We start from the raw sequence: 9,063 nt of genomic DNA, 5'->3' as shown, positions 1-9,063 counted from the left end.
AAGGTAACTCTCCAGGAACAGGGTTGGAGTTAAAACCTACAGGAAGGTAACTCTCCAGGAACAGGGGTTCCTTCCTAAATGTTGTTATATTCAGGGGCCTTGTTATTGCAGGGAAGTAGGTTAGTCTGAAGGCTACTTCTAAGGCTGGGCACGTTCCAATAGTTCAACATGTTCCCTCTTTTCCTTCCTCTGCAGCCGAATGGCCCAAAACTCTCACAGGGCTTCCCAGCACCTCAGGCACCACGGCCAGTGTAGTGGTCATCCGGGGGAACCGAATGTACGTGGCCCACGTAGGAGACTCTGCCATAGTGCTGGGGGTCCAGGATGACCTCACAGACCAGTTCATCAAGGCCGTGGAGGTTACACAGGACCACAAGCCCGAGCTGCCCAAGGAGAGGGAACGCATCGAAGGGCTGGGGGGCAGGTAAGGCTTACTGACGCATACTACCCTATTGGGTTAGTTGTCTAGCCAGCCAACTCAACATTAATGTTTAGTCTGTCTGACAGACTAGCCTAACATATAATACTGTACTGGGGCTCCCAACTACCGTACCCTCATGTTACTGTGCATCCAAAACAACAGCCCCTATGACAAGAGAATGGGTTTGTGCCAAAAAAGCACTCTCTCTCTCTCTCTCTCTCTCTCTCTCTCTCTCTCTCTCTCTCTCTCTCAATTCAATTCAATTTCAATTCAAGGGCTTTATTGGCATGGGAAACATGTGTTAACATTGCCAAAGCAAGTGAGGTAGACAACATACAAAGTGAATATATAAAGTGAAAAACAACAAAATTGAACAGTAAACATTACACATACAACAGTTTCAAAACAGTAAAGACATTACAAATGTCATATTATATATATATATATATATATATATATATATATATATATACACAATGTACAAATAATTAAAGGACACAAGATAAAATAAATAAGCATAAATATGGGTTGTATTTACAATGGTGTTTGTTCTTCACTGGTTGCCCTTTTCTCGTGGCAACAGGTCACAAATCTTGCTGCTGTGATGCACACTGTGGAATTTCACCCAGTAGATATGGGAGTTTTTCAAAATTGGATATGTTTTCGAATTCTTTGTGGATCTGTGTGATCTGGGGAAATATGTCTCTCTAATATGGTCATACATTGGGCAGGAGGTTAGGAAGTGCAGCTCAGTTTCCAGTTTCTCTCTCTCTCTCTCTCTCTCTCTCTCTCTCTCTCTCTCTCTCTCTCTCTCTCTCTCTCTCAATAGAGACTTAAACTCTTGTCTGCTTTGGGTGACAACATTTACAACATTATCTATTCTAATGCAAACTCAGTCAGATGAAGCATTGTAGCATCTATGCCTGCTTGGTGGGAAAGAACAGAAAAACTCCTAACTGACTGGGTAACTAGACTAGAGGGATGGACAGACTACTGTAGAACTGACTGGGTGACTAGACTACTGTAGAACTGACTGGGTGACTAGACTAGAGGGATGGACAGACTACTGTAGAACTGACTGGGTGACTAGACTAGAGGGATGGACAGACTACTGTAGAACTGACTGGGTGACTGGACTAGAGGGATGGACAGACTACTGTAGAACTGACTGGGTGACTAGACTAGAGGGATGGACAGACTACTGTAGAACTGACAGGGTGACTAGACTAGAGGGATGGACAGACTACTGTAGAACTGCCTGGGTGACTGGACTAGAGGGATGGACAGACTCACTGTATAACTGACTGGGTGACTAGACTAGAGGGATGGACAGACTACTGTAGAACTGACTGGGTGACTGGACTACTGTAGAACTGACTGGGTGACAAGAGGGATGGACAGACTACTGTAGAACTGACTGGGTGACTAGACTACTGTATAACTGACTGGGTGACTAGACTAGAGGGATGGACAGACTACTGTAGAACTGACTGGGTGACTAGACTAGAGGGATGGACAGACTACTGTAGAACTGACTGGGTGACTAGACTAGAGGGATGGACAGACTACTGTAGAACTGACAGGGTGACTAGACTAGAGGGATGGACAGACTACTGTAGAACTGACAGGAGTGACTAGACTAGAGGGATGGACAGACTACTGTAGAACTGACTGGGTGACTAGACTAGAGGGATGGACAGACTACTGTAGAACTGACTGGGCGACTAGACTACTGTAGAACTGACTGGGTGATTAGACTAGAGGGATGGACAGACTACTGTAGAACTGACTGGGTGACTAGACAAGAGGGATGGACAGACTACTGTAGAACTGACTGGGTGACTAGGACTAGAGGGATGGACAGACTACTGTAGAACTGACTGGGTGACTAGACTAGAGGGATGGACAGCCTACTGTAGAACTGACAGGGTGACTAGACTAGAGGGATGGACAGACTACTGTAGAACTGACTGGGTGACTGGACTAGAGGGATGGACAGACTACTGTAGAACTGACTGGGTGACTAGACTACTGTAGAACTGACAGGGTGACTAGACTACTGTAGAACTGACTGGGTGACTAGACTAGAGGGATGGACAGACTACTGTAGAACTGACTGGGTGACTAGACTACTGTAGAACTGACTGGGTGACTAGACTAGAGGATGGACAGACCACTGTAGAACTGACTGGGTGACTAGATCACTGTAGAACTGACTGGGTGACTAGACTACTGTAGAACTGACATACTGGGTACTATTTGGGAGAAGCCAGTGATGCCCACAGAGAAAGTGAGCTTTAAGACTCTTGCCAGACTAGTCATCAGCATCGCAGCAGTTTACTGACAATATATTGTGCATAAGTGTTATTAGATCAACCAGCCAATTGAAATAAAGGTTATTGAGCAAGGCATTGTACGCTACTATCTATTAATAAGCCGTTTTATAAGAAGTGTTAAATGTTTTATTGAACATTTGTAAAGTGCGTCCCAAGTTACTCCCTATTCCTTTATCTAGAGCCTGGTCACAGGTAGTGAACTATAAATGAACTCCCTATTCCTTTATCTAGAGCCTGGTCACAGGTAGTGAACTATAAATGAACTCCCTATTCCTTTATCTAGAGCCTGGTCACAGGTAGTGAACTATAAATTAACTCTCCATTCCTTTATCTAGAGCCTGGTCGCAGGTAGTGAACTATAAATGAACTCTCCATTCCTTTATCTAGAGCCTGGTCACAGGTAGTGAACTATAAATTAACTCTCTATTCCTTTATCTAGAGCCTGGTCGTAGGTAGTGAACTATAAATGAACTCCCTATTCCTTTATCTAGAGCCTGGTCACAGGTAGTGAACTATAAATTAACTTCCATTCCTTTATCTAGAGCCTGGTCACAGGTAGTGAACTATAAATTAACTCTCCATTCCTTTATCTAGAGCCTGGTCACAGGTAGTGAAACTATAAATGAACTCCCTATTCCTTTATCTAGAGCCTGGTCACAGGTAGTGAACTATAAAATGAAATCCCATTCCTTTATCTAGAGCCTGGTCACAGGTAGTGAACTATAAATGAACTCCTATTCCTTTATCTAGAGGCTGGTCACAGGTAGTGACCTATAAATGAACTCTCCATTCCTTTATCTAGAGCCTGGTCACAGGTAGTGAACTATAAATGAACTCCCTATTCCTTTATCTAGAGCCTGGTCACAGGTAGTGAACTATAAATGAACTCCCTATTCCTTTATCTAGAGCCTGGTCACAGGTAGTGAACTATAAATTAACTCTCCATTCCTTTATCTAGAGCCTGGTCACAGGTAGTGAACTATAAATGAACTCCCCATTCCTTTATCTAGAGCCTGGTCACAGGTAGTGAACTATAAATTAACTCTCCATTCCTTTATCTAGAGCCTGGTCACAGGTAGTGAACTATAAATTAACTCTCTATTCCTTTATCTAGAGCCTGGTCGTAGGTAGTGAACTATAAATGAACTCCCTATTCCTTTATCTAGAGCCTGGTCACAGGTAGTGAACTATAAATTAACTCTCCATTCCTTTATCTAGAGCCTGGTCACAGGTAGTGAACTATAAATTAACTCTCCATTCCTTTATCTAGAGCCTGGTCACAGGTAGTGAACTATAAATGAACTCCCTATTCCTTTATCTAGAGCCTGGTCACAGGTAGTGAACTATAAATGAACTCCCCATTCCTTTATCTAGAGCCTGGTCACAGGTAGTGAACTATAAATTAACTCCCCATTCCTTTATCTAGAGCCTGGTCACAGGTAGTGAACTATAAATGAACTCTCCATTCCTTTATCTAGAGCCTGGTCACAGGTAGTGAACTATAAATGAACTCCCTATTCCTTATCTAGAGCCTGGTCGCAGGTAGTGAACTATAAATGAACTCCCTATTCCTTATCTAGAGCCTGGTCGCAGGTAGTGAACTATAAATGAACTCCCTATTCCTTTATCTAGAGCCTGGTCACAGGTAGTGAACTATAAATGAACTCCCTATTCCTTTATCTAGAGCCTGGTCGCAGGTAGTGAACTATAAATTAACTTCCATTCCTTTATCTAGAGCCTGGTCACAGGTAGTGAACTATAAATTAACTCTCCATTCCTTTACCTAGAGCCTGGTCACAGGTAGTGAACTATAAATTAACTTCCATTCATTTATCTAGAGCCTGGTCGCAGGTAGTGAACTATAAATGAACTCCCATTCCTTTATCTAGAGCCTGGTCGCAGGTAGTGAACTATAAATTAACTCTCCATTCCTTTATCTAGAGCCTGGTCACAGGTAGTGAACTATAAATGAACTCCCTATTCCTTTATCTAGAGCCTGGTCACAGGTAGTGAACTATAAATTAACTCTCCATTCCTTTATCTAGAGCCTGGTCGCAGGTAGTGAACTATAAATGAACTCTCCATTCCTTTATCTAGAGCCTGGTCACAGGTAGTGAACTATAAATTAACTCTCCATTCCTTTATCTAGAGCCTGGTCGCAGGTAGTGAACTATAAATTAACTCCCCATTCCTTTATCTAGAGCCTGGTCACAGGTAGTGAACTATAAATGAACTCTCCATTCCTTTATCTAGAGCCTGGTCACAGGTAGTGAACTATAAATGAACTCCCTATTCCTTATCTAGAGCCTGGTCGCAGGTAGTGAACTATAAATGAACTCTCTATTCCTTTATCTAGAGCCTGTCGCAGGTAGTGAACTATAAAATGAACTCTCTATTCCTTTATCTAGAGCCTGGTCACAGGTAGTGAACTATAAATGAACTCTCTATTCCTTTATCTAGAGCCTGGTCACAGGTAGTGAACTATAAATGAACTCCCTATTCCTTTATCTAGAGCCTGGTCACAGGTAGTGAACTATAAATGAACTCCCTATTCCTTATCTAGAGCCTGGTCACAGGTAGTCAACTATAAATGAACTCCCTATTTCTTTATCTAGAGCCTTGTCACATGTAGTGAACTATAATGAACTCTATTCCTTATCTAGAGCCTGGTCACAGGTAGTGAACTATAAATGAACTCCCTATTCCTTTATCTAGAGCCTGGTCACAGGTAGTGAACTATAAATGAACTCCCCATTCCTTATCTAGAGCCTGGTCACAGGTAGTGAACTATAAATGAACTCCCTATTCCTTTATCTAGAGCCTGGTCACAGGTAGTGAACTATAAATGAACTCCTATTCCTTTATCTAGAGCCTGGTCACAGGTAGTGAACTATAAATGTAATGCCCTTTTGTGACACGGACTGGCTAAATCATAACTACTAATTTCATCACTACCTTACTAAATGTCTATGATAACTGTCCTGTCTGTCTCTCTCCTATCTCCAGTGAGATAATTATCCTGTCTGTCTCTCGCTTCTTATTTCCATGGAGACAATTCTCTTGTCTGTCTCTCTCCCTATCTCCAGTGAGATAATTCTCCTGCCTGTCTCTCTTCTATCTCCAGTGAGATAATTCTCCTGTCTGTCTTCCTATCTCCAGTGTGATAACTGTCCTGTCTTGTCTCTCTCTATCTCCAGTGATAACTGTCCTGTCCACTTCTCCTATCTCCAGATAACTGTCCTGTCTGCCCTCTCTCTCCTATTTCCAGAGATAATTTTCTCCTGTCTGTCTCTCTCCTCATTTCCAGTGAGCTAATTCTCCTGTCTGTCTCTCTCCTATTTCCAGTGAGCTAATTCTCCTGTCTGTCTCTCTCCTATCTCCAGTGTGATAACTGTCCTGTCTGTCTCTCTCCTATCTCCAGTGTGATAAAGAAGTCTGGTGTGAACAGGGTGGTGTGGAAGAGACCCAGGTTAACTCATAATGGCCCTATCTCCAGTGTGATAACTGTCCTGTCTGTCTCTCTTCCTCCTATTTCCAGTGAGATAATTCTCCTGTCTGTCTCTCTCCTATCTCCAGTGTGATAAAGAAGTCTGGTGTGAACAGGGTGGTGTGGAAGAGACCCAGGTTAACTCATAACGGCCCTATCTCCAGTGTGATAACTGTCCTGTCTGTCTCTCTTCTCCTATCTCCAGTGTGATAAAGAAGTCTGGTGTGAACAGGGTGGTGTGGAAGAGACCCAGGTTAACTCATAACGGCCCTATCTCCAGTGTGATAACTGTCCTGTCTGTCTCTCTCCTATCTCCAGTGTGATAAAGAAGTCTGGTGTGAACAGGGTGGTAAGAGACCCAGGTTAACTCACAACGGCCCTGTCTACAGTGTGATAACTGTCCTGTCTGTCTCTCTTCCTCCTATCTCCAGTTTGATAACTGTCCTGTCTGTCTCTTCTATTTCCAGTGTGATAAAAGAAGTCTGGGCGGGAAATAGGTGGTGTGGAAGAGACCCAGGTTAACTCATAACGGCCCTGTCTACAGTGTGATAACTGTCCTGTCTGTCTCTCTCCTATTTCCAGTGAGATAATTCTCCTGTCTGTCTTCCCTATCTCCAGTGATAACTGTCCTGTCTGTCTCTCTCCTATCTCCAGTGTGATAAAGAAGTCTGGTGTGAACAGGGTGGTGTGGAAGAGACCCAGGTTAACTCATAACGGCCCTATCTCCAGTGTGATAACTGTCCTGTCTGTCTCTCTCCTATCTCCAGTGATAACTGTCCTGTCTGTCTCTCTCCCCATCTCCAGTGTGATAAAGAAGTATGGTGTGAACAGGGTGGTGTGGGAAGAGACCAGGTTAACTCATACCCCTGTCTACAGTGTGATAACTGTCCTGTCTGGGTCTCTCTCCTATCTCCAGTGTGATAAAGAAGTCTGGTGTGAAACAGGGTGGTGTGGAAGAGACCCAGGTTAACTCATAACGGCCCTGTCTACAGTGTGATAACTGTCCTGTCTGTCTCTCTCCTATCTCCAGTGTGATAAAGAAGTCTGGTGTGAACAGGGTGGTGTGGAAGAGACCCAGGTTAACTCATAACGGCCCTGTCTACAGTGTGATAACTGTCCTGTCTCTCTCTCTCTCCTATCTCCAGTGTGGATAACTGTCCTGTCTGTCTCTCTCCTATCTCCAGTGTGATAAAGAAGTCTGGTGTGAACACGGGTGGTGTGGAAGAGACCCAGGTTAACTCATAACGGCCCTGTCTCCAGTGTGATAACTGTCCTGTCTGTCTCTCTCCTATCTCCAGTGTGATAAAGAAGTCTGGGTGAACAGGGTGGTGTGGAAGAGACCCAGGGTTAACTCATAACGGCCCTATCTCCAGTGTGATAACTGTCCTGTCTGTCTCTCTCCTATCTCCAGTGTGATAACTGTCCTGTCTGTCTCTCTCCTATCTCCAGTGTGATAAAGAAGTCTGGTGTGAACAGGGTGGTGTGGAAGAGACCCAGGTTAACTCATAACGGCCCTGTCTACAGTGTGATAACTCCTGTCTCTCTCCTATCTCCAGTGATAACGTCCTGTCTGTCTCTCTCCTATCTCCAGTGTGATAACTGTCCTGTCTGTCTCTCTCCTATCTCCAGTGTGATAAAGAAGTCTGGTGTGAACAGGGTGGTGTGGAAGAGACCCAGGTTAACTCATAACGGCCCTGTGTGATAACTGTCCTGTCTGTCTTCTCCTATCTCCAGTGTGATAACTGTCCTGTCTGTCTCTCTCCTATCTCCAGTGTGATAAAGAAGTCTGGTGTGAACAGGGTGGTGTGGAAGAGACCCAGGTTAACTCATAACGGCCCTGTCTACAGTGTGATAACTGTCCTGTCTGTCTCTCTCCTATCTCCAGTGTGATAAAGAAGTCTGGGTGTGAACAGGGTGGTGAAGAGACCCAGGTTAACTCATAACGGCCCTGTCTACAGTGTGATAACTGTCCTGTCTGTCTCTCTCCCTATCTCCAGTGTGATAACTGTCCTGTCTGTCTCTCTCTCCTATCTCCAGTGTGATAAAGAAGTCTGGTGTGAACAGGGTGGTGTGGAAGAGACCCAGGTTAACTCATAACGGCCCTGTCTACAGTGTGATAACTGTCCTGTCTCTCTCTCTCCTATCTCCAGTGATAAACGTCCTGTCTGTCTCTCTCCTATCTCCAGTGTGATAAAGAAGTCTGGCGGAACAGGGTGGGTGTGGAAGAGACCCAGGTTAACTCATAACGGCCCTATCTCCAGTGTGATAACTGTCCTATTCGTCTCTCTCCTATCTCCAGTGACAAAGAAGTTCGGTGTGAACAGGGTGGTGTGGAAGAGACCCAGGTTAACTCATAACGCCCTATCTCCAGTGTGATAACTGTCCTGTCTGTCTCTCTCCTATCTCCAGTGTGATAACTGTCCTGTCTGTCCTCTCCTATCTCCAGTGTGATAAAGAAGTCTGGTGAACAGGGTGGTGTGGAAGAGACCCAGGTTAACTCATAACGGCCCTGCTCTACAGTGTGATAACTGTCCTGTCTCTCTCTCCTATCTCCAGTGTGATAACTGTCCTGTCTGTCTCTCTCCTATCTCCAGTGTGATAACTGTCCTGTCTGTCTTCCCTATCTCCAGTGTGATAAAGAAGTCTGGCGTGAACAGGGGTGGTGTGGAAGAGACCCAGGTTAACTCATAACGGCCCTATCTCCAGTGTGATAACTGTCCTGTCTGTCTCTCTCCTATCTCCAGTGTGATAAAGAAGTCTGGTGTGAACAGGGTGGTGGAAGAGACCCAGGTTAACTCATAACGGCCCTATCTCCAGTG

The 9,063-nt window shown here is 44.5% G+C and overlaps 1 long non-coding RNA gene across 1 annotated transcript; it reads left to right on the top strand.

Annotated features, from left to right (window-relative positions):
- Nucleotides 1–3,296: 3,296 nt before the first annotated feature.
- On the top strand, nucleotides 3,297–4,992 carry LOC127920324 (uncharacterized). Its single transcript, XR_008105909.1, has 4 exons — nucleotides 3,297–3,364; nucleotides 3,625–3,832; nucleotides 3,885–4,092; nucleotides 4,712–4,992. It is a non-coding gene; the product is annotated as an uncharacterized LOC127920324 (long non-coding RNA).
- The last annotated feature ends 4,071 nt before the right edge of the window (nucleotides 4,993–9,063 follow it).

This window comes from Oncorhynchus keta, unplaced genomic scaffold (assembly GCF_023373465.1).
Source record: "Oncorhynchus keta strain PuntledgeMale-10-30-2019 unplaced genomic scaffold, Oket_V2 Un_contig_18961_pilon_pilon, whole genome shotgun sequence".
Classification (NCBI taxonomy): Eukaryota; Metazoa; Chordata; class Actinopteri; order Salmoniformes; family Salmonidae; genus Oncorhynchus; species Oncorhynchus keta.
The sequence above is the reverse complement of the archived record's forward strand: the minus strand, read 5'-3'. Positions and strand labels throughout refer to the sequence as shown.